Source organism: Petaurus breviceps, unplaced genomic scaffold (assembly GCF_028583685.1).
Source record: "Petaurus breviceps papuanus isolate PSGF00001 unplaced genomic scaffold, PetGlider_PUasm1.0 428, whole genome shotgun sequence".
NCBI lineage: Eukaryota > Metazoa > Chordata > Mammalia > Diprotodontia > Petauridae > Petaurus > Petaurus breviceps.
Window position 1 is genome coordinate 163,578 of NW_027186331.1, and position 25,621 is coordinate 189,198.

A 25,621-nucleotide genomic window follows, 5' to 3' on the forward strand; every position below is an offset into this window, starting at 1 on the left:
ATAAGAATAATCAGACTACCTGAAAATTATAATCAAAAAAGAATCTTGATACACTAATACAAAAATATAATTAAAGAAAATTGCCCTGGAGCATTAGAACAAGGGGAGGGGGAAGTAGAAATAGAAAAAATACATTGAAAACCACTTGAAAGAGATCCTATGAGGAAAACTCATAGGAATATTATATTTAAATTCTGAAACCCCCAGTTCAAAGAGAAAATGTTAAAAGCAATAAGAAAAAATCGATTTAAATATGATGGTGCGACCATTAGAATCACACAAGACCTAGCAACAGAGGCAGTAAAGGATCAGAGGTCTTGGGCTATGGTCTGAAGATCCAGGCCCAGGAGGCTCTAGGTTATGCTCAGGGAGTTCCCAGGGGTGAGAGAAGAGAAGGGTGGTACATTGAGCTCTAATGGATGAAAGGGAGTGGTGGAGTTGGGTTGGAAACAAGCCTACATGTCACAGGTACCATGGAATGTGACCAATCTACCGAACTTCCCATTCTACTTGTGCCATGGCTCTCTAGGCATCAGTTATAGGACTCTAATAAGGTAAGTGACTTGTCCAGAGTCACACAACCAGGTCATCACACAACCATCAGAGGAAGAATTTGAATCCAGGTCATCCTAGCTTCAAAGCAAAGTTTCTATTTTTGCTGCCCATTATTATTATTATTAAATCAATATTTATATAGCATTGTAAGGTTTGCAAAGTGCCATATGTTAATTATCTCTTTTAATGAAACTCATAGTCTAGTAGAGGAGAAATATACCAATTCACAGATAAGAATAACACCCCACATTGCATTTACAATTTATTTATTGGAGAGAGGCAAAGGACTGTGTGAAGAAGGTGCTGCCTGAAGGGCTCTGGAAAGCTGGAGAGGGTCCAGAGGTTGCAAGATCATTGGAGGATCTATTGTTTAGCCTGGAAAAGAGAAGGCTCAGGGAGGACTTGGAAGCTGTGACATGAATGGAAAGTTCTCCCTCTTCTTTTAACTAATATTAAAAATAACAAGTAGATTATCAAGTCAACACACAATGAAATCACAATACATATTCCCTGAAAACAAAACACCCCTGAGCTATGACTGGGATGATGCTTCATTGATGCTACTTTCTTTTGTACTTTATTCTTTTTAAAGGAAGGTCTTACACTTTTAAGTTGTCTGCTAAGACCAACAGCTAATATTTATATAGTATTTTAATGTTTGTAAAGCTCTACACAGACACATATATGTGTGTATGAATACTTACATTCATATATACATACATAATCTCATTTGAATCTCACAACATAGATTATCATATTATCTATATTTTACAGATGAGGATGCTGAGGCTCAATTTTGTTGCCATTTAATACTGTCTTTGTTCACATAGTTATGATCAGTTTGTATATCATATACAGTAGAACTGCTTTCTTCATTTCCCATCACATCCTACAATAATTCTGCCATTCCCTGAATTCTTTACACACGTGGTTCATTGTGATGTAATAATGATCCATTTTATTCACATACAAAAATTGACTTAGAAATTCTCCAGTTACTGGGGATATAGCTTGTTCCTAACTTTTTTTCCATTACAAATAGTGCTGCTGTGAATACTTTTTTTACAGATGCATATTTCCTTCCTGTCACTGGTTTTCTTGGGAGTGTAAACCGAACAGTGGGATGTTTGCATCAAAGTATAAGAACAGTTTTGTAACTTATAGGGTATATTTCATTTTCCCCTTTTAATTGGATCTGTGATTTCATTGGCCTAGGGAACTTTTAGTGAGGAAACTCCACCAACCAATGCAGATGGACACCTGTTCTGTAAATTGCAGTCTAAGAGAGTTTTCTATAACTCCCAAGAAGTTTAACAGCTTTCCAGGGTCACACTGCTAGTATGTGTCCTAGACAGGACTTAAAACCAACTCTTCCTGAGGCCATCTCTAACCACTGTCATGCCATGCTTCCACATTGTTTTCTAAAAATATCTGGATTAATTGCCAGTCAACAGTGAATCAATGTGCCTGATTTTCCACAGTCCAGCAAGTACTGATTTCTGCCCCCTGAAAGATCTCTCCTTCATTGGGATCTGATATATTCCTTCTGGGAATTGTTAGGTAGTTCAACAGCTGTCTCCTAAACTGTGTGGCCAGAAATACTATTTTTTTCTTTAAAAAAAATTTAAAATTCGTTTTGACCTCAAATTTTAAAACTAGAACAACAAAAGAACATTTCCATGCACACAGTACTATATAAATAAGATTTGATATGAACACATGGATTTCTATTTCACACTTTTTACTTTAAAAAAACTATGTAATAAACTACACACCATTTTCAAAATCACTCTATTTTTTCTGTTCTTCCATGTAAGTTTTATATTTTCTGCTGCAAACTTTTAATTTTTTTCTCTCTCCCTTCCCATCCTGCCCTAGAGAAAGTTACCATTAGACACAAATATATGTATATGTATATATACATATATATATATATATACATATATGTGTATATAGAGAGAGATGTAAAACTGTACTTATGTACTTCTATTTATTAGTTCTTTCTCTGAAAGTGAATAGCATCATCCTTCATAGGTCCTTTGTAGTTGATTTGAGTATTTATGATACTCAAGATGAATGAATTATTCCAAGTTGTTCTTTGAAGTCAATATTTTTTTCAAAATATTTCTGTTACTGTGTACAGCATTCTCTTGGTTATGCTTATTTCACTTTTCATTATTTCATGTAAGTCTTTCCATATTTTTCTAAAGTCAATCAGCTCATCACTTCTTATAGCACAGTAGTATTCCATCACAATCATCATACCATAACTGGTTTAGCCATTTCCCGGTTGAATTCCCTTAGTTTCTAGTTCTTCACCACCCCCAAAGAACTGCTATAAATATTTTAATACAGATATGTTCTTTTCATTTTCCCCTATCTAATTAATAATGAAACCTATGACCCTATAGTCGTTTCCTTGTAAAATTTGGACAGAATTGCCTATGAATGCCAGAAAAGGAATTCAGGAGCTGTCCACAGTTCTGAAACCAGACATCTGGCTCCCAAGCTGAGGCTAGTGTATGTAGAAACCTTCAGCAATTCTGTCTTAGTGAACAAAGGGTCCATCATCTGCTCTGCTTCCTCACGTGGCTACTAAAAAATATCATCCTCAGAATGGAGGGGAGGAATGCATTTAGGCCCAGATATATTAAAGCATGATCTATGTAAGGCACCAGTCCCTACACAGGGCTGGGGAACCTGAGACCTCAAGGCTACATGTAGCCACACTTTGACTGAGTTCAAGTTTTACAAAATAAATCCTTTTTTTGTTCTGTGAAGTTTAGATTCAGTCAAAGGGCCACACTTCAGGACCTAGGTCTCAAGGCCACAGGTTCCCCACTCCTGTGGAAACCTTCTAAGACATCCTTGCCACCCATGAGTGATCCCTGCATTATATGTAAAACAAATGAATAAATGATAAAAGTATTTGCAAATAATGAATTTTTTTTTTGTTTTTGAACCTAAAAGGGACCTTAAATATCTTTTAGTTCAACCCCTTCATGAGTTTCAGAAAAGTAATAGATTCTAGAGTTGGGAAGGAGCTTGGAAAGAGGACTTGCCTAGGATAATACAGAAAGTAAGTAAGTAGCAGAGTCAGAATTTGAACACAGGTCCTCTGAATCCAAATCCAGTTCTGTTTCTACCATAGCACCAAAGCTTCTACTGGATGAAGGGACATGATTGTCATCATTCCCATTCATAATCATATGACAGCACTTGATATCTCTCATATTAATCTCTTACATCCACCAAGTGATTTATAACTTACAAAAGCACGCCCATACCCATTCATTGACGTGATCTTCACAATGGCTCTTTGAGGTAGGCAGGACAATTAGCATACTGCACATTTTCCAGATGAGAAAAAGAAGGTCCAGAGATGGGGAGAAGTTTGCCCATTTACCTAGTTTTTTGATGAGAGATTAGAGACGAGAATCCTAGTCTCTTGATTCCTACTGCAAGACTGACTCAGTTCTGTGGGTTTGGCTCTCCCAACATCTTCTCTGGAGGATGAAATACTCCATTCTCTCAATAAGATATCACTGGAAGATCAGACTCAAAGCTGAATAGCGAGTTGTCTCTGTTGCTATGCCAATAGATAAACCTTTTGTATTCCAGTGCATCTGTCATGAACATCTGTCTGAATTATGATCAGATGACTCTGAGAGCCTGTCAGTCTGGGCATTCACAGAGAATCCATCCATGTATACATGTATCCAACTATTCAACAAGAATTTACTAAGTACCTGTCTGTACCACACACCAGAAATTTTACAAAGGCAAGAAAGAAAACATTTCCTGCCCCCAGAGAGCTTACATTCTATTGGGGGGGGAGGGATAATAACAAAAATAGCTAGCATGTATATAGTGCTTTATAACTTTATGTATGCCATCTCACTTGATGCTCACAACCCTGTGAGATAGGTGCTGTTATTATCCTTATTTTTTTTAAAGCAATCGGGGTTAAGTAACTTGCTCAAGGTTACACGGTTATTTCTGGGTGTGGTGCTGAGTATCTAAGCCCAGATTTGATCCCCAGGTCATCCTGACACTGGTGCTGGTGCTCTTACTCTCTGAGCCACCTGGCCGCCCTCATCCTTATTTTTTTTTTTAACAAGGAAAGTGAGGCTGATAGAGATTAGGTGACTTAGGTTACACAGCAGACAATATAAATACCACCTAATTTAAGGAGCCAGAGAAGAGTGATTAGTATCACAAGTAAGAAAATGCACGTATTTTAGAAAGGGCCTTATTTAAAAAAAAAAAAAAAAACCTCAACTTCTCCCTTGTTATAAATTCATCACCCTAAGTCCCCTGTGTAACTTAACCTACTCTGGTAGAACAGTGTCTGGTTTCAGAACCACGGACAGCTTCCTGGGCACCTTCAAGCATTCTCTAGGATTTATAGCCAGTTTTGCCAACATTTCACAAAGTAATTGAAGCCATCCTATTCTCATAGGTTTTAGTGTTGAAGGACTCTCTGGGACCCTCTAGTTTGGGAGAATCATTCCAAACCTAGCCTCCCTCATTCCCTTCAGCTTGGAAGGAACTTTCAGAGCTCATTAGGACATTAGTGGAATAAAGAAGTCACCAGCACTAATATTTATAGGATTATCAGTAGTAGAATGGGGCATAAAGGGCCAGTCTTGTCATCAGGACAACATAGGTTCAAGCCTTGCTTCTGTCACCTGCTGGTGATGTGACTGTTGGCAAGTCACTTAACATCTCAGTGCCCTGGGCAATTTCCAATACCCTAAGTTGCAAGACAAGTTGCTAATATTCATTGCTAGAAGACACTTCCTCACTGGGAGTTCACTACACCAATAAAATCATGCAGCTGGAAACAAGCAGAAAAATCCCTAAAACATTTACAAAGTCCATTATGGCTGCAATATATACCTTACCATATGAGTGCTTGAATTGGAGTCAAGAGAACTGGTTTTAAATCCTGCCTCTCACTTATTCACTATGCCACTATGGGCAAGCCTTGGTTTTCTCATTTGCAAAATGGTAATAATAATATCTGTTTCATGAAGTTGCTTTTAGCATAGAGTGGGAAATATGTAACACATTTTGAATGCCTTAAATCTCTAAAAATATATTGGCTCTAATCTTTATCATCTTATTTTCTCATTGTAACAAGTGTAAGTATCATTACTCATCCTGGATCCCAGGGATCTTGGCCCAAATTAAGGCTCTTTCACTTCTCTTTGCTGACCTCCTCACTGATGACAAGTTGGACACATTTCTGAAAATATTTTATATAATTTTCATTTCTGTAAACAAGAGTGGAGAAAGTGACCCTTAGCCCAGCTAGTGACCAGAAAGGAAATTGCTCTCTTAATAGGAGACTAGCTATCTCTTTACTATTTTCAGGTTCCTCCACCTCCAAAATCCCATAATTCTCTTGTTTCTTTAGCACAGAAGTTTTTGAAGAAAATCAGAGCTAGTTCAGGAAGTTCTATGAAATGTTCTGTTGACTGGACCAGCAAAAAGAAGCCACGCTGATCAAGGAGGTACAGGCCATCAAGATGAAGTTGAGACACAAATCAGAGGGATTCTTGTGGAGAAATATTTTCAACTTTGGTGGCATCATCCTCCTGGCTGTGGCTGTCTTCTGTCATGTTTTCTTTGTATAGATTCAGCTGGCCTTCTGCTGCAAACCAGATTCCCAAAGGCCAACTTACCGTCCTTTCTCCATCCAATGGATTCTATGCTGTGTTGTCATGGCAGAGTGGAAGAGAGAGGAATACAGTTGCAAACTATAACTAAGAATAAGATTGTATACATTTATAATTAGAGCCTATACAAATGAAGATAGGTTTCTCATTGTTAAATGATATTTGAAGCAAAGTGAAGAAAGGTGTATATACTAAAGCCCCCTAAAGCAAGGGAGAAAGGCCATTTTGGTTTCCCTACAGATTAAGCACCTACCATTCTGCTAGGTGCTGGGAAAATAAAGATGACAACAAAACAGTTCCTGATGATGTGAGGACCTAGTGACTTTGGTTCCCATGAGATTGGCTGCATTTTGGCCCTAAGAATCAGAGAAAGCATGTATGATAACCGTCAGAAGAGTTGGGGTAGTTGGTGATCCTGAGACTCAGATTCAGACTTTAGAGACATACTGGCTCTGGGTTACCTTGAGCAACTTCCTTCCCCTCTCTGAGTCTCAATTTCCCCATTTATTAAAGGAGGGCTTGGACTAGTGTCTTTCCAAGGTCAACCCTAATAGCTTTAGTTGTTCCAAAGGGGAATGAGCTACCTTGGGAGTGGGTAAGTTCCTTTTCCTTGGATATATTCAAGGAAGAGGGAAACAACAACTCATTAGTCATATTCTTATGGAGATCCCTTTCCTATGTGGATCAGACTATGTGGCCACTTAGGCTTCTTTCCCTTCTCAAATTCTCTGATTCTTTGACTAGATGGTCCCTGTAGGTTCCTTCCATTTCTAACACAAGAAACAGTCTGGTACAAAAGAAAGATCAGGACTTAAATCCCATATCTGACACTGCCTGGCTATGTGATCCCCCTCTTTCTTTCTGTTTCTTTTAATTTGTTGTGAATTTGCCTTTTGTACTTGCCACATGTTCAGAGGCTGGAAGAATTGTATGTCTGTTGTCTATCAAAGAAATTTTCTTTTACCATTTTTGAGCCTAGTTTACTGAATGCATCAGCAAAATGTGTAAAGGAATGTGAGTATATTAGTATGAGAGGTGAATTCACACACGAGGTAATGTTGGGGAGGAGGAGGTATTGTGCAACCATTGCTTCCTTTGCCTCTTTCTTAAGGGGGCAAGGTTGGAAAAAAGCAACTCAGGGTGTAATGTCTGGATATGCCACCAGATGTTGTGCAGAGCTTGAATTGCTTCAATTCCTTCAGTTCAGTTTTCATTAAGTGCAAAAGAAATAGAGTACTCTCAGTCCTGAGTTTCCCTTTTAGTCTTTAAATACACAGATAAGACTTGCTTGGGTCCTGCAGTCCTCAGTAGCTCAGCTCAGGTTTTATCTACTCTAGTCTAAAGGTATGAAGATCCCCAACAATCCATCATAATTCATCACAATGGCTCAGCCCCCATCCTATTTTATCATCTCATTCCTTCACCAATTTCCTGTGGACCACAAATCTTTCTAAGGTATATAGTGTAATCTATGCTCTGAGGTACTTATCCCAACTAAAGTATGGCTCCTATATCTCCTTAAAGTTCTAGGGATAGACCTAGAAAGTTAGGGAGGGTTTTTTACTAGTATTGTGACTCACAATCCCATACTGGTATACTTCTCTCCAAAATTATTAGTTGCAAATGAATTTAATTTTCTACTAATTCTAGTACCATCCTGACTTGTTCTTCATAATAAGTCTTGACTGATCATGTCACATCCATGCTACTTTTAAGTAGCTTTTAGAAAGCAGTATTTACTAAGGCGATACAACAGGAGCAGTTAGCACACAACACCTCCCTTTGCATATTCTCTGATAAACTGTCCCATCTGGATATATGGAGTCCGAAAAGAAGTCCAAGTTTAGAAAGAACACATGGAAACTCACAGATCCTGTTTGCTAAAAGCATTTTTCTCCCTTTTGTAGGGATGTTTAAGAAATTTTCCTTAGTCATGGTGTAAATCCTTTTCTGTGCTCTTTGTGGAGCTGTGAACATATCTCTCTGCATCATATCCAAGTTCTGTTGTTCAGGGAGGAAGTGGGGGTGATGCTAGGAAGCTGAGAAGACCTTTCAAGTTCTTTGGATCCTTCAAGGCTCAAACAATCCTCCTCCAGATGAAGAGGGTGGAGAAGGAGACCAAGACTGATGCCAAAACCAAGGTTTCTCCTTTCCTCATACTCCCTAAATGATTCCTCCTCTGTATTTTACTTTATTGCTACAATTGCCCTAATCTTTAGAATAATTCTAGTTCTTGATTATCTCAATATTTTATAAGAGACCCTCAGAGTGTGACATGGTTCCTGTGCAATATCATTCTAGTTCCTAGGAATTTTCAAAATTAATTTAACATGCTTGATTGATTGAATGAGATTTATTTTCACCTGTTGAGGTATTAGGGCATCTAATCACTTACTTTAAGTGCTCCGGGGAAACTCTATTGATTTACACAATTTATCCCAACCTTACAATATATTGGAGTAAGTTTGATTTAATGAAATGAAAAAGTGTAAGATGAAAATGTAAATTAGAAATTGCACTGCTCCCAGTGAGGTCTGAAATCTCAACTTTCCAGACAACTCATTGTTTCCAGTGAAAACAAAGTCAGCGTCTGTTTTATGTCTCTCTGAACACTGACATCTGGCCACTCCTAGTAAGCTATCACATCCCAATTTCCCAGCCATTCTTCTGAGTTTGCTATTTTTCCTGATATGTTCAAAGGCCATGTAGGGAAAGGATAACACCTTAAGTATTTTGGTATCAAAAATAAAGGGCACATGGTAGTCTTCATGTGAATTTTACTGCCTTATCAGTTTCAGTCATGGCAGCACAAAATAGAACTTTATTGATTGAATATGGGAGGGGAGAGGGAAGAGTTGAGGATGACTCCTAAGTTTAGAACCTGGGTGACTGGGAGGGTGGTGATACTCTCAACAGAAACAGGGAAGTTAGGAAGAGGATAGGTTTGGGGATCAACAGTGAATCCTGTTCTGGACACATTGAGTTTGAGGTATTGTTGGGATGGTCAAGTTGAGATGCTCAGCAGGGAGTTGATGATGTGGGAAAGATGTGTGCTGGGTACATCAATTTGCAAACTATTTGCATAGATATGAATATAGAGACAGACAGAGAACTGTGAGAGACAGAGACACAGAGAGAGAGAATAAGAAGGAAATTAAGAGAGAAAAACAAAGACACAGAGACACACAAAGAGAGAAAGAGCCAGAGACAGAAATTGATCCAGGTCTGAGGGATAGAGCCCTGGGGTTCTTTGAGGAAAGGATGGGACTGATGATGTAATAAAGGTGACTTTGAAGGAGCAGTCAAACAGGGAGGAAGAGGACTAAGAGAAATAAGTATTATAGAAACTAAGGGAGGGAGGAAGTGACTAACTGTGTCAAATGTTGTGAAGAGTTCAAAAGGGCTAAGGGCTGAGAAAAGAGCACTGGATTTCACAACTGAGAAATTATTGGCACCTTAGTGAGAGCAATGTAGTGTCATGGTGGGGTCAGGAGCTGGAATGCAAGATGCTGAAAAGAGAGATGAGGAGATTGAGGCACAGATTGCAGAAAGCTTTTTCTAGGAGTTTAGTTATATAAGGTAGGAGTGATATTGAACAGTAACTTGAAGAGATGGAAGGGTCAAGAAAAGGTCTTTTTTTTAAAGGATGAGTGATATTTGTACATGTTTGTAGGAAGCAGAGAGGTAACCAGTGGGGAAAGAAAGACTGAATATGTACCATTGAAACATCCAATAAATGCAAATATACCATAGAAAAAGTCAAGGGGAGGCCAAGGACTTGGGGGGAATGGAATAAAAACACACACAATACATATACAAACATCACTACTGCATGAGTTTTGTTTTATAAAATACCAAACTGTGGTCTAAAAAGGTAAGGAAAAACAGGGAATGGTGAAAATTTCCTAATGCAATTAACAAAATCGACATATTGCCACAAACATCTGTTTATCTTTTTACATGTCTATCCCCTCTAGATCAACAAGAAGGGTTAATTTAAAGCAAAATATGAAAAGTGGAAGTGATGAATAGATTTAAGTGATTTGATCTGAAAGAGTACCTGAAGGACTATGGAAAGAGGTTCACAATTTTGTATGGGAGGCAGCAACAAAAAACATTTCAAAGAAAGAGAAAAGCAAGAAAACAAAGTATCTGTCTGATGAAGCTCTGCAAACAATCAAGGAAAGAAGGAAAGGGAAAGATATGCCCAACTGAATGCAGAATTCCAGAGAATCGCAAGGAGAGAAAAGAAGATTTTCTTAAGTGAACAATGCAAAGAAAGAGAAGAAAACAATAGAATGGGAAAGACAAGAGATCCCTTCAAGAAAATTAAAGATATCAAGAGAAAGTTTCATGCAAAAGTGGGCATGACAGAAAACAAAAATGGTAGAGATCTAACAGACACAGAAAAGATTAAGAAGAGGTCTCAAGAAGACAACAAATAACTGTATAAGAAAGATCTTTACATTACTGATGACTACAATGGCATAGCTACTGATCTACAGTCAGACATCCTGGAGAGTGAAGTGAAGCAGGCCTTCAGAAGCTTTGCAACAAGAAGGATAGTGAAGGTGATGGAGTTCTAGCTGAACTATTTAAAACCCTTAAAGATGATGCTGTTAAAGTGCTGCACTCAATATACCAGCAAACTTGGAAAACTCAACCATGGACACTGGATTGGAAAAAACCAGTTTATGCCCCACAACTAAGGAAGGGTGATGCTGAGGAATGTTCAAATTTTTGAACAATTGTGCTCATTTCACACGCTAGCAAGGTTGTGCTAAGGATTCTACAACTTAAGCTCCAGCAATATATGAACTGAGAATTACCAGAAGAACACACTAGTTTTCAAATAGGCAGAGGAACTAGAGGTCAAATTGCCAACATTTGCTGGATTATGGAGAAAGCAAGGGAGTTCCAGAAAACATCAATTTCTGCTTCATTGACTATATTAAAGCCTTTGGCTTTGTGGATCACAACAAAATGTGGCAAGTCTTCAGTGAGAAGGGAGTACCGGATCACCTTACTTGTCTACAGAGGAATCTGTATGAGGGCCAGCATGCAACGGCTGAAACTGAACATGGAATAGACTGGCCTAAGACCGGAAAAGAGATTCAACAAGGTTATATATCATCACCTTATGTATTTAACTATATGCAAAGTGCATCATGCAAAATGCCAGCTGGATGAATAAAAAGCAAGAATTAAGGTTGCTGGGAGAAGTGCCAACAAGCTCAGATATGGAGAGGATACTACCCTGATAGCAGAAAGTGAAGAGGAATTAAGAAATATTTTGATGAGAATAAAAGAAGAGATTGCAATATCTTGCTTAAAGCTTCACATAAACTCCATCCCACCCCAAGATCTTGGCAACTGGTCCCATCATTTCTTGGCAAATAGAGGGCAAAGAAATGCAAATGTGTCAGATTTTATGTTGGTCTCAAAGATCACTACAGATGGCTACTACAGTCATGCAATTGAAATACACTTATTCCTCATAAAAGCTATGGGAAATCTGGATAGCATACTGAAAAGCAAAGACATCACATTGCTGAGAAAGATCCAGATAGTCAAAGCTATAGTTTTTCCATTAGCAATGTATGGCTGAGAGAGTTGGATTATAAGGACAGTTGAGTGCTGCAGAATCAAAACTTTTTGAATTGTGGTGCTTGAGGAGATTTTTTAGAGTTCTTTGGATAGTAAAAAGATTAAATAAGTCAATAACTATAGCAATTAATTCAAGCTATTCACCGGAAGATCAAATATTGAAGTTGAAATACTTTGACCACATAATGAGAAAATAGGAAATTCCTATTGAGAAAACTCATTGAGAAACTCCCTGATGCTTGGAAAGATTGAAAACGAAGGGAAAGGAGATGGTAGACAATGAGATGGTTTAGTCGTGTCATGGGAACAATGAACATGAACTTGGACAGACTTCCAGAGAGAGTGGAGGATATAGTTAATTGGTCAGGGAGAGCTGGACATGACTGAATGACAACAACAGGAAAATATAAAAAAAAAACTAGAGATTGAACCACATGATCTAGTTCTATTCTAGGTCACTTCTAGAGCAACATGCAGGATACCCACTTGTGTATGGACATAATAAATTATACTAAAGTTATGTAGTATTGGCACAGAAAAGACAAAACAAATATCTACAATACCCGGCAGGTGGCAGAAGAGATCTCTTTTAGCGGCACTGAGACGTACTAAGTTGAGTGATCAGTCATGAGACACAGAATCTCTGAATAATGGTGTGGGAAGAGGTTTCACAGGTTGTGTTGTCCATTCTGCCCTTGATCCAGAATCCCTTTTTCAATATGCACTCATGGTTAGCATACTTTCCCATGAAGAGCAGAGAAGGTGAATGGATTGATCATTTATTAAGCACCTACTATTCAGCTCCACTTGGTTTGGTTAAGAGGGAACCCACTAGAACCCATGGGACAGCTGACTCAGCAAAAGTTCTCCTGACAGCCAGCCCAAATCTGCTTTGCTGCAACTCACCCACTGTTCGTGTTTCTGCCTTCTGAGGCCAAGGAGACTAATTCTTTCTTTAAAAAAATAATTTGGGGGAGTCTAGGTGGTGCAGTGAATAGAGCACTGGCCCTGGAGTCAGGAGGACCTGAGTTCAAATCTGACCTCAGACACTTGACACACTTACTAGCCATGTGACTTTGGAAGAGTCACTTAACCCCAATTGCCCTCCAAAAAGCTAAAAATAATTAATTTGTATGGATCTCTTTGAGAATGAAGGTGATAAAAACAAAAGATTGCAATTGAAATTGAAATCATTAAAAATAATGGTAACTTTTGTCTTTACATTTTCTTCGTTTCCAAACATGTACCTCCCCTCTTCATTATTTATTCATCCATTCCTTGTAACAGGGACCAAAAAAGAGGGAAATAACAAAAGGCAGTTCAGTAAAATCAATCAACACACTCACTGAGTCTATTGGCCAAATGATAAGAATTAGCATCTCGATAGTGTTCTAAGGTTTGCAACATACTTTACAAACATTGTATTTCATCCTCACAACAACCTGGGAAGTGGGTATTATTAGTACTCCCATTTTATAAATGGGGAAACTGAGGTGAAGAGAGGTCAAGTGATTTGTCCAGGGTCTCACATCTAGTAAGCGTTTGAGGCAGGATTTGATCTTGGATCTCCCTGACTTCAGGTCTAGTGCTCTATCCACTATGCCATCTAGCTTCCTAGTCCATTTTGGGGGCAAAGCTTTGCCATTATAATTTCATAAAAAAACAGCTTCTTTTTTTCTTCTTTTCATTTACATTGCTGCAGTGGTTGTAGGGTAGCTAAGTGGTGGGGTGGGAGTCAGGAAGACTGTTTCCATTACATTCTGATGTTGAAATCGGTTTAGTCATTCCCCAATTGATAGGCATCAACTTTGTTTCTGTTTCTTTGCTGCCATAAAAAGTACAAACAGAACAATTCTAATCACTTTCCCTGAATACTTGAAGACAGCTGTCATGTTCCCTTGAGTCCTCTTTTCTCCCCATTAAACATATTTCATTCCTTCAGCTGATCTTCATGTGTCACTGATTTGAGGGTTTTCTTCATCCTCATTGTCCTTCACTGGATGATCCCCAGCTTGTCCATGACCTTCCTAAAATGTGACTTTCAGAACCAACAATAATATGCCAGATGGCATCTGATCAGAGCAGCACATCAGAACCACAGACTATCAGAAACTCTGAATCCGGGATGTCAGAGGCCACCCAGTTCAATCCACACCCAAACCAACATTTTCTCTCCAACATGGTAACCATTCAGTCTCTATTGAGATTTATCCTGAGGTTGGAGTGGAAGATTAAGGATCTGTCTAGATGCTCAAAGAGGGTTTCCCATCTAAGAAATGTTATGATTTTCTTATTCTTGGCATGCTACTTTCTCCATCTGCTTTCATCAGCAAATTTCTTAGGTGAGGCAAGAGCTTCATGAATTAGAAAAAAAAAAAGATGCTCCAGGCTCTTGCTTTCCTGCTGTGTCAACCTGGCTATAAGCCAATTTCTACCATTTTGTGTGAAGCTCCTTACAATCAATAGAATGTGTACCTGTTAACAGCTGTGTGACCAGAGGCAAGTCTCTACCCATCTCTGAGTCACAGTTTTCCTTTCTGTAAGATGTGGGAGGAGGTTGACTAAATAATATCTAAGGCTGCTTTCACTTCCAAATCCTGTGATCTTATAAGAGAATTCCCTATCCTTGAGAACATTTCAGCTTCATTGGGAAGCCAGGATTTAAATTCCTGAAGCATTTAATTTAATTCAATTGAACAAACATTAAGTGCTTACATAGTTCCAGGAACTGTTCTAGGTGCTGGAGCTACAAAGAGGGGAAAGGAAACAGTTCTCTTCCTTAAAGCCAATACATTCTATGCGAGGGAGGTGAGGAGATTTTATCAATTTTATCCTGTGGGGAACAATACAAGAGAAGATACTGTAGCAGCAACCACACTGGCATACTCAGGATGGCTGCTAGCACAGGTTCTTAGATCTGCTTTACTAGGAAAGATAGCTGTTCAAGGGGTCAACAATCTTTTTTAATTACATTCATTAGTTCAGGGGGGAAATCAGCACCCTGAACTTCAGAGAAAATCCAAAAAAAGAAAATAGAGAGAATACAAACACAAACAGACAGGGCTTCTAACTTTCTGAGAAATTAGCACAGATCAACAGACAGAGCCAACTGTCTGACCAAGGAAATACATACATAGTTAGCAGAGAGAGAAGCACCAACATGGGTTTTTCAAAGCTGAGGGGGCTCCTTAACAGCTACCCAGAGTCTCATCTGGTCAAATCACAAGAGCACTCTTCCAATGAGTAAGCCCCAAAGCAAAATGCTAACCTCAGAGTATATATATCCTTCTTCAGGGTCTAGGGCATTGCAACCCTTGTGACCCACTGCCAAATTACAAAGTAACAAAAGGTGGGGGTCTTCCTGAAAAGCAAGCCTCACCTAATCAAGCTACCTTAATGGACTCCACGTGAGGCCTATCAATGGGCAGGAAGATCTTATATCCTATGAACATTAGAGATTCCAAAGATGTTAAACACAGGACAAGATAATAAAGAGTCAATTATACGTGATCTACTCCCCAACATCTATTCATTGGCTATATGACCATATCAAGTCAGTTAACCTTCCTGAGCTTCAGTTTCTCCATCTATAAAGTAATGGACTTGGATAAGATAACCTTTACTGTTCTTTCTGTTTCTCCATCCATGATCCTATGTGGTTGCTCTTACTCCTATTAGATAAGGGACCAGAACTCATGGTCCAGACAGTGAGTGCCATGGAGAGTCAGGAGTGGGAGAAAGCAACATTAGCTGGAGTCACTGGGGAAGGCCTCCTCAAGGATCTGGGACTTTAAATAAACTTTTAATCTTGGGTGGGACTTGGATAGCTAGAGAGTGAAGGGAAGGGCATTCCAGGAAAGGAGATCCTGGGAAAGTCCCTGCCTTTTTCTAGGCCTCTGTTTCTTTACCTGTTAGAAAATAAGTAGCTTGGCATCATAGAAGGCCTGGGTTTGAATTCCAACTTAAGTATTAACTAATATATGTATGTTCATGAGAAAGTCACAGTCCCTTGTGGATCACAGAACATAGTGAATAATACTCCTACAACCTTTGTTAATAATAATAGCTGGCATCTCTATATTGCCTTAAGATTTGTAAAGTGCTTTACCATGTTGTTCAGTCATGTCTGACTCTTCCTGACCCCATTTAGGGTTTTCTTGGCAAAGATACTGGAGTGGTTTACCTTTTCCTTCTCCAGCTCATCTTACAGATGAGGACACCGAAGCAAACAAGGTTAAGTCATTTGTTCAGTGTCACACAGCTAGGAAGTGTTTAAGACCAGGTTTGAACTCATGAAAATGAGTCTTCCTGATTCTAAGACCAATCCATCTAGATGCCCCTATATTTTACTTGCATAATCTTAACTGATTTTTTCAATGGTGATGATGATTGTGTGTATGGTGTTCTATTATGGTAATCATTTTACATATGAGAAAATTAAGGTTTAAAGAGTTGGCTAGGGTCACCCAGTTAGTAAATGTCTGAGGTGGGATTTGAACCCAGGATTTCATGCATCCAAGTCCATTGTCCTGTCCATTATTTCATGCTGCCTTATAAAACTCAAGAGGCTTTAGAAAAGGGAGTTGTTACCTAGTCCAATTCTACTTTACAAGTGAGGAAGCTAAGGACCAAAGAGGGGAAGTGATTTGCCCAGTGTCATGGAGGAGGTTGGCAATATGGCTGGGGCTAAAATGAGGTGTCTGGGATAGACAGCCTCCACGCTCTCTTCCAACTGTATCGAGGGAGCACGGGGCCAGATCATGGAAGGCTATCCTTCCTTTCGAAGACTGGGGTGCCTCATGTCTTCTGCAGAAGTCACTCAACTCCCAGGGGGTGACAAGTGATTTTGATACTAATGAATCGCGAAATATAACCTTTTCCACTATAAGATGATGGACTGCTCACTAACCAGGCTGCTACATTGAAAAGGGGAAGATAATTTTTTTTGCTTATATTTTTGGAGGGCAATTTTGGGGTTAAGTGACTTGTCCAAGGTCACACAGCTAGTGTAATCCGAGGCAGGATTTGAACTCAGGTCCTCCTGACTCCAGGGCCGGTGCTCTATTCACTGCGCTACCTAGCCGCCCCTTTTTATGTGTGGTTTTTTTTGAGTGGAAGAGAATTTGAAAGCATCATTTCAGAACTGGGAAGAAGGGGCTGAAGAGGCTACCTAGGCCAGGGCCCTCTTTGTATGGTGAGAAGCCTATAGGTCAAGCAGGAGCAAAAGGACAAATAACAAACCGTGAATTGTAGTAGCTGCCCTCGGGAAACCAGCCTGCCGGTATGAGTGAGGCATCCGCTGCTGCTCCTCCCCCTCCCCCTCCCCTCCTCCCCCTTTCCCTCCTCCTCCTTTTTCTTCTCCTTCCTCTTCTCCTCCTCCTTCTCCTCCTCCTCTTCCTCCTGCTCTTCCTCCTCCTCCTCCTCAATGTGGTCCCTTTGACCACATGACAAGTCATACACTTACATGTGGGTTCTCTATCCAAAAGAATATAACTTTGGGTCACTTATATCTTGTAAGATATCTTGGCATTTGGGGGCTATATATTTTTTTTAATTTCCTATTTATTTTATCTTTCCTTCCCCTATAAATCTGGAAAAAATAATTCTTTGTCTTGAAGTTTTCATTTTTGATTTCTGGAAATATAGTTCTGAAAGAACAGGCTTTGGAAAAAACCAATTGTGATCCAAATGGAACTACTCAACTATATCTTTAAACCAAAATCACTCTGACTTTCATTGAATTGCCAATAATAGGTTCCAGCCCAAGCCTCTCTTCCTCATTGTTTGGGTTTTGAGGGCTCATAGTGAGTGTAAACGGTCATTGGTTTTTGTTATGGCCAGGAATTCTGAGGGTCTTTCCCTCCAAATGATTCTTTTGTGATGGCAAACAAGGCCGTCTTTTACCTCAATTCTTACCCATCTTTTAATGGCATTGCCTCGGACAAACTGAGACCTGGGAAAGACCTTAATTTAGAAAGGCCGGGTCACCCACTGCATCCTGGGGCATCTCTAAGTAGCCTTGACTTTTGTCTAACCCCTGGACTCTGATAACTTTAGAGGAAAGAATGAGGCTGGGGACTTTGTGCAACTCTGCCTCACTTAGATGCAATCCACTAAAAAATCAAGACATCACTCTCATGATGTCATTAGTCCTCTTTAAAAATGAAGAACAAGTGAACAACAATGACAACAGCAACCACAATGGCCACAAACTCAACGAGGATTCCACTGATGCCTTTAGATGTGTAGCAGGATTTTCTTTTCTTCTTTTTTCTTTCTTTCCAGAATTGTTTAGAATTCTCTTGTTCTCTTTTCTTCAGAATATTCTGAGAATATTCAGGTCCTGAATACATCAACAATCCACAGGGCTTTGTAAGAGAATGTAAAGCTCCCTTTGAGTCAGCAATGTGATATGGAAGCCAAAAAGGTCAATGTGATCTTAGGATCAAAGATTCAAAACTCGTGGTCATCTGAGGACTCAAACATGGGGTCCATCCCCCTCATCTCACAGAGGAGAATGGGAGATGCAAATAGGACAAATGACTTACCGAAGTCATGCACCTAGTAAGTGACCTTGGGAAAGTCACTTCTAAGATTTACATAAATAGAACCATGATGTCTTAGTATTGTCGTGTCTGCCCTAGTCAGACTATGTAGGGAGGATTGTGTTCAGTCCTGGGCACCACAGTTTAGGGAACACATTTGTAAGCTGGAGTTTGTCTAGAGGAGGGTAGTTAGGACAGTTAAGGACCTTGAGTTAATGTCATATGGGGATCTAATGAAGGAACTGAGAAGAATCGGGAAACATCATGGCTTCGTTCTTAAATACTATTTAAACTGGAAGGTTATCATAGGGAAGAGTAATTAGATTTGTTCTACTTGGCCCCAGAGGGCAGAACGGGCCAAATTTGAAAGGGGCAAATTTTGGTGGAAAACTTCCTAACAATGAGAGCTGTCTCATGGCAGGTGGTGGCTGTGGAACCTCCCCTCTTGTTGGAGGTCTTCATGCACAGGCGAGGTGGCCACTCATCAGAGATGGGGTAGAGGGATTTTGAATGGCCTAGAGGATTGACTATTTCTGAGGTTCCTTCTAGCTCCAAGATGCTATGACTTAGCTGAAACGCAGATAAAAAAAGCTGTGTGAAACTGCTCACATGTTTGTCATGGCAAAGGGCCATTAAAATCTCTGGTCAAACATTGAATGAGTAGATTGCCCAAGGGTTGACCCCTTTATTATCGCTCAATGACATACTTCTTTCACTCCCCTCATTAGACTTCAGCACCACGTCCAAAGGGTGCTTAAAAAGCCCATAATTAGCTTTGGCAAAGGAAATCTAAACATAAGCAGGGTTTGCTCAATTTTCCCAGCTCAATGAATGACATTTTGTTAAGATAAAAGCCTTCAATATTCACATAGGGCATCAGTTAAACCAACAAACTGTTATATTGGCAAAGAATAGGGTAACAAAGACACTGTGAAATAAAAGGGTGGTCATTTATGGGTATTAGCCAGAGAGTGACTCTTGGTTATTGGAAAGTATAGATATAAACATGTTTATCTACAGGGACACCCATTTCATGGTCTGTGCTCAAAGGACAATTCTAATCGAATTGTGGAACATCAGATCTGGGAACGGACTCAGAAGGGAATATGTCAGAGCTGGGAGGGGCCTTAGAACAGTGAATATCAGAACTGGGAGGAGTCATAGAACATGAATGTCAGTTCTGGGTAGGGCCTTAGAACAAAGAATGTCCAAGCTAGGAAGGATATTTAGGTGCTTTAGGTTTCTATATTTTTTCATGGACTCTGGTGAAACAAAGACTTTTCTATACTAAGTTCCCAATGAAGACACGGACTGCCCCTTTGAGAACTGGAGATCTTATTATTGGTATTTGGGGGAACCCTAGACTTGAGCTATGTCTAGACTTTACTTTGAAGATCTTGCATTAAAGAAAGAAACTGACCATCTGAGAATAGGCCCTTATAATCAACCATGACCCACGAGAGCCTCGAGGCTTGTATAACCTTGTCATGCCTGTTGTATTTCTTCCAGTAGAATGAAAGTTCTTTGAGGGCAGGGCCTGTTTCATCTTTGTATGCCCAGAGCCTAGCACAGTATCTGGTGCAGAGATGCTTAACAAAAGTGAGAGTTTTGGGGCGGCTGGGTGGCGCAGTGAGTAAAGCGCTGGCCTGGAGTCAGGAGGACTCGAGTTCAGTTCCAGCCTCAGACACTTAACACCCACACAAAAAAACTAGCCGTGTAACCTTGGGCAAGTTACTTAACCCCAATTGCCCTCCAAAAGGCAAAAAAAAGGAATATAAGCTCCTTTCATTTCGGGGAGGCCAGGTGGCTCAGCGAGTAAGAGCACCGGCTCCAGTGTCGGGATGACCTGAGGGATCAAATCTGGGCTCAGATACTCAGCACCACCCCCAGAAATAACTGGCCATGTAACCTTGAGCAAGTTACTTAACCTCGATTGCTTTGAAAAAAAAGAAAGAAAAGTGAGAGTTTCAAAATTCAGTCTGGGTTCAAGGACCAAGGGAGTTCAAGGCATAGTGGGAGGAGCTGGGGTTCTGCTGACCTGTTGTAAGGAAAGATTTTGCAATCTGTAAAATGTAATAGAAATGTGGGAACTCATAGATGGCCAGAGTTAGAGGCACAGCAGAGGCCATCTAGGTGGAGTTGTATCGATGTGTTCAGCCTCTGTTTCCAAGTCTTCAAGGAAAGGGATCCACCAGCTGCCAAGGCAGCCTGGCCAACATTTGAATATCATTCAGTATTGGGAAATTTTTCCTTATCTCAAGTCTTAATTGCCTTCTTTGAAATGTGTCTCCTCAGTTTCTGGTTGTGTCTTGAGTGACAAATATAATAAAGCTAATCTTTTCTCCATGTGCCAGTCCTTCAAGTACTTGAACACAGCTCTCATGTTCTCCCCTAATCTCCTCTTCTCCAGGCTAAGCTCTCCCTGGTTCTTCAACCTATCTGAAATGGAATGAAGTAAAAGCCCTTTACTGTCACCATATTAAGTACTAAATGGAAAATGATTTGCAAATCTTACATTGTTGTATAAATATAAGCTGCCAGCCTCATCACCATTGACTCTCCTCTTCTTCCTCCTCACTTTCTGTCCTCAATATCATCTCCCCATCCATCTTCATCCTTATCTCTTCATTTAGCTTCATCTCCATCACCGTCTATCCATCTGTCTGCCCATCCTCGCCATAAATGCATGAGTGAGCAAGCATCATTAAGTGCTTATTATGTGCCAAGCTCTAGAGATACAAATGCAGGGCAGATGGAAAGGTCCAGAATTCTGAAGCATTCCGCAGTGGGTCAGATAGGAAGGCCCAGGGGTCCTTAGGTGACATAAACAAGGCAGATGACAGTTTGAGGGATGACATGGAACAAAGCCATCCAGCCTCCTCCTCCTCCCCTCATCTATCCACCCTCAGATATTGATCTTCTAACTTCCCATCACCATCTATTCATTCATCCATCTTCCTCACCATCTAGCCTTCTTTTTCATCCTCACCTTCATTTCCCCATCTATTTATCCATCCGTCTTCATTATCACATTCACTTCTATCCATACTCATAGCAATCATCTACCCATCCACCCTTCCTCCACATCCATCATCCTTTTATCTATCTATCTGTCTATCTATTCATCCTCCTTATCATTGGTGTCAACTCATCCATCTATCTTCCTTCTCTTCTATCTGCCCATTGACACATGCATACATGTATCCATCCATCCATTATCTCTGTCCTGTTCTCCTCCTTTTCATCATTACTATCTGTTTGCTAGTTTTTCTGTGTCCTTCACAAAACACAGAACACAGAATAAGAACAATGCTACAGGCATCCTTTGGCCATGGCAGAGAACAAGAGGATAATACCATTTTTATCACAAGCAACATCATTTTTATCATAATTAACCTAGACAATGAGGAGGCAATAAAGCAGGAAATACTCACATTGTGAACGTAGGAGGAACAGGCATAGGTTAGCACTTCCATGAGTACCAGAAATCAGGGTCAAGTTCGGGGTCTGGGCCTGGGAAGGTCAGAAGACAAAACCCACCAGGACAAATAATACCAAAGGGCATTGGAGGCGTGAAGAAAATCTGGGCTGGGAGCCACGGGCAAGGAGTCAAGAGCTAGAGACCCAAAGAGGTCCAAGGATAGAGGAGCCAGGCCAAGACAGGCAGAAGCACTCTGAAGGCTCCACTAAGGAGAAGCTGGGCCTGAGCCAAGTGTAGAATTGGTGACAAGTTTTTTACATGGCTCCTCCTGGGCTCATCCAGCCCAGACTGCAGGTGAGGGTAGGTGAGTGAGTACTCCTGGCTGGAAATAAAAAGACAGAGGTGCTGACAAATAAAGAAGTAAAGAAAATAATTAATAATAAAAATAAAAGCAGGTGCTGACAGATGTCTAGCTAGATAGATATGGAGAGAGAAAGGAGAGCTTGACAGTTAGCAGAAGGCCAGAAGGGGCTCAATGCTTATTTTCTGAGCAAACCTGGGAATCTTTTTGAGTCTGAATTTCCTCATCTGGGAAAAGAGGGAGAAAAATCCTTATATTTCTCATGTCTCAGGGCTATTGTGAGAAAAGTACTTTAAATGAAATGAAATTTCATGGGGACACATTTAAAGTCTTACATTTGGGTTAAGATGGAGAAAACAGGAGAATGAGGCTCAGGCCTATTTCACTCACAGCTCTCTTCCACGTGGACCAGCCTAGTCCCTTCCTTCAGCCTTTAAGAAACCTCCCCACCCTAGTCCCCTTACCCTCCCTTCTCAGTCTTCACACTCACTCCCTACCGTCTGTGATCAGACCTTACTAATCCCTCATCCCCTTCCAACTCTGCCTTTCTCACCCCATCTCTATTTCCCTTGACCCCTTTAGTACACCCTTCATTCAGTTTACCCCTCAGTCATCTTCTACAGCCCTTCATCTCTCAGCCTCATTTCCTCCTGGCCTCAAATAAGACACCTCTTGGCTCCTACCCAATATACACTCCATCTGAGTCTTTGACTGTGATAGTACCCATGGTCTTTCTGACCCATTATCCCCTATTTCCACCCCTTTCAGTCCCTATTTCTACTCCCTCAGGGGTTTGTAAATGGCAGAGCCAAGATTCACACCCCAGGTCTCTAAATATGAGTCTAGTTTTCTTGGTGAATAGCTTTCTACCACCAGCAAGTGGAAAGGGATACAGTCACTTAATTCTAGGTGATAGACCCTGAGCTCCAGGGATGGTCAATTCATAAGGATTATAGGTTCTAGAGTTAGAAGAGAACTTGGACATCATTTGTTCTCATAGATCCCTGACCTCAATCTAAGTCAACTCCCTCATTTTACAGATGAAGAAATGATAATAAGCATTAGAGGTAGGATTAGAACCCAGATCTCTGAATTCTGAACTGGTGCTCTTTCTCCTGCGCCACACCTACTTACTTCAGAAATGAGGAAATTTAATTTTTTGGTTTTTTCCTGTTATTAATTTATTTTTAGTTTTCAACATTCACTTCCACAAGATTTTGAGTTCCAAATTTTCTCCCCATCACTCCTCTCCCCCCCAACACAAAATGGCATCGATTCTTGATGACCTCCTTCCCCCAATTTGTCCCCCCCTTCTATCACCCCCGATCCCCTTCTCTCATCCTCTTTGATTCTATTTTCCTTTAGGGCAAGATATATTTCTATGCTCTATTGTCTGTTTATCTTATTTACCAGTTGCACATAAACATAATTTTTAACATTTGTTTTTAAAACTTTGAGTTCCCCATGGAGTTCCTCCCTCCCCATTCACCCTCATTGAGAAGGCAATCAATTCAATATAGGTTATACATGTGCAATCATGCAAAACACTTCCATAATAGTTATGCTGGGAAAGACTAACTATATTTCCCTCACTCCTATCCTGCCCTCCATTTATTCTATTCTCTCCTTTGACCCTGTACCTTCTCAAAAGTATTTGTTTCTGATTGTACCCTCCATAAATCTGCCCTCCCTTCTATCATCTCCCTTTCATATTCCATCTCCCCCCTACTTTGCTGTAAGGTAAGATATATTTCCATACCCAATTGAGTGTGCATGTTATTCCCTTCTTAAGTCAAATCCAATGAGAGTAAGGTTCACCATTCCCTCTCACCTCCCCCCCCCTTCCCCTCCATTGTAAAATGTTTTTCTTGTCTCTCTTATGTGAGGTAATTTAGCCTATTCTAGCTCTCCCTTTCTCTTTCTCCCAGTACATTCTTCTCTCATCCCTTAATTTTGGTTTTTACATATAGTCCCTTCATATTCAACTCACTGTGTGCCCTCTGTCTTTATCCGTACATGTGTGTGCATGTAAACAGCTCAACTTTAATAAGTCCCTTATGATTTCTCTTTGCCATTTACCTTTTCACGCTTCTCTTGAGTCTTGTATTTGAAAATCAGATTTTTTATTCATCTCTTGTTTTTCATCAAGAATGCTTGAAAGTCCTCTATTTCACTGAATTGCCATTTTCCCCCCTGAAGAATTATACTCAGTTTTTCTGGGTAGGTGATTCTTGGTTTTAATCCTAACTCCTTCGACCTCCAGAATGTCGTATTCCAGATTCTCTGATACCTTATGTAGAAGCTGCTCAATTTTGTGTTATCCTGATTGTGTTTCTACAATACCTGAATTGTTTCTTTCTGGCTTCTTTCAATATTTTCTCCTTGACCTGAGAACTATGGAATTTGACTACAATATTCCTAGGAGTTTTTCTTTTGGAATCATTTTCAGGAGGTGTGTATGGTTAATGGAATATAATATCTTCCCTGTCCATTAATAGGCCTATGTGTACCTTTTCCCCTTGGAACATGGGCCGTGTTCCCAGGTCTAAAGGTACACAAGTATTTCATACAATCATGGATGTCTTGCTGCTTTGAGTTCCAGTCCAGTTCAAAGTTGTGATACATCCTGGGTTGCATAGTGTCCATCAAGTGACTGAGAGATTTATATTGCCGTGTGGGAGGAACTTGCCTAAGAATAAGCTTGCTTAGGGGGAAGCTTGCTTACTGGAGGCTTGCTTGCAGGAAAGCTATCACACTTTTGGGCACTGAGTCAATTAGGTACTGAGTCACGTGGGTTATAATGCTTTCTGACTGGGTGAAACCTACATATACTGGGAGGCTGGTATTTTACTTTTGGGCTCAATAATGGGAAGAATGTTTCTTTGTGATTTGGCCAGATGAGACACTGAGAAGGAGACCCCCAGCTGTGCCTGAGCCCAGATGTTGGAGATCCCTGGTCTGGTGATTATATATCTATCTGTTACTCTGTTTAGACAGTGGGAACCCTGTAAATTGGATTCTTTCTTGGATACTCCTTTCTACTTCTTTCTACTTATTTGTCTATTAATTAAAGTAGGATTGTTAACCCCTTTAAAGCTCCCTTTCCTTTACAAAAGCAGATGAAAGAACCTATGCTAGCAGCCCACCCTGTCTGCTAGTGTGGTTGCTACTACAAGGTGATTGGTGGATTGTTTCAATTTCTATTTTATCCTCTGGTTCTAGAATATCAGGGTAGTTTTACTTCATAATTTCTTGAAGGATGATGTCTAGACTCTTTTTTTGATCCTGACTTTCAGGTAGTCCAATAATTCTAAAATTCTCTCTCCTGTATCTGTTTTCCAGGTCAGTTGTTTTTCCAACTAGATGTTTCACATTGTCTTCCATTTTTTTCCATTCTTTTGGTTTTATTTTACAATTTCTTTTTTAAATTCTCAAATGCTTTATTAAC